Below are 1,329 nucleotides of genomic sequence, written 5' to 3'. Positions count from 1 at the left end.
CCCAGGGGTGAGGAGCAGGAGGCAGCCACCCTGCGGCAGGTGACTCCATTCCTGACCGCATTCCTCTTCCGCTGCAGTCCCCGCGGGCAGGAGGTGGGCTTCCCGGAAACATCTGCGGGGAGCTCATGGCAGCGGGGTGGGAGAGGCTGGACTCACGTGGCGCTGAGGAGGTCTCCCTGCCCACCCAAGGGGCACCATTGCCTTCAGGGCTTCACAACAGCGGCAAATCTCATAGAATAGAATCACAGGATGGTTTGGGTGGGAAGGAACCTCAAAGATCATCGAGTTCCAACCCCCCTGCCATGGGCAGGGACACCTCCCACTAGCCCAGGTTGCTCAAAGCCTCATCCAGCCTGGCCTTGAACCCCTCCAGGGATGGGGCACCCACAGCTTCTCCTCTGGACGGGGACTCTGTCTCTCACGGTGGGCAATGGTGGCTGGGGAAGAGCAGGAGGGTAGCAATCGTTTACGATGCTGCGCCCTAATATTGCTGCTGGCTGTTTTCTGCTCAGGGGATTTCCCGAGCCTCTTGTGGTTTGTCTTAGTGGGACCCCCCTGCACCTCTTCTCCAAGTACTTGGCCAGTCTTCTCTTGAGTTCATGGAAACTTATAGTAGGGACAGAGCTGAAGCTTCACAGTCTTTGCACTGTGGCTCTCACTTGTTGCCATCTTGTGTCCCAGAACATGTCCTCATCTGTCACCTATGAGAAGGGAGAAACTTTTTCCCAATAAGGGCAGTCGTGCATTGGAACAGGTTACCCGGAGAGACTGTGCAATCTCCATGCTTGGAGATTTTCAGGACTAGACCAAGGAAGGCCCTGAGCAACTATGTCTGACCTTGCAGGTGATTCTGCTTTGAGCAGGAGGTTGGACTTGATGACTTCCTGAGGTCTCTGCCACCCTGCCTTAACCTGTGATACTCTGCAATGCCTCCACAAGTGGCTGATACAGAGCAAGATACCCTGCATGCACGGGGAGGTGTTCACTTAATCCTCTTGCCAATCAACACAGGGATTTCTGTCTTCCAGTGCTGAGGTTTTAGTAATACCAGTTCTCACTGGGAGGAGCTTCCTCTGTCTCCCCCACAAAGTTAAAACCACTTCAAGTAAGGGATATCCCATAGATTTGTCACCACGGTATTTCTTCACTCCCTCTTATCCTTTCCGAGGCTGGATGAGTTGCTGATATCTGGCTCATTTTTTCCATCCTCTTCTTCCTCTTGGCAATCCAGGCCCTGAATTGTCCAAACAAGATGAGAAGCCTGCAATCTTGCAGGAAAGCCAGACTGCCAGGTACCGCTCTCCCTTGATTTAGACAGTAGTTTTAGGC

The sequence above is a fragment of the Pterocles gutturalis genome, unplaced genomic scaffold, assembly GCF_000699245.1.
Source record: "Pterocles gutturalis isolate BGI_N339 unplaced genomic scaffold, ASM69924v1 scaffold38761, whole genome shotgun sequence".
Lineage (NCBI taxonomy): Eukaryota > Metazoa > Chordata > Aves > Pterocliformes > Pteroclidae > Pterocles > Pterocles gutturalis.
The sequence above is the reverse complement of the archived record's forward strand: the minus strand, read 5'-3'. Positions refer to the sequence as shown.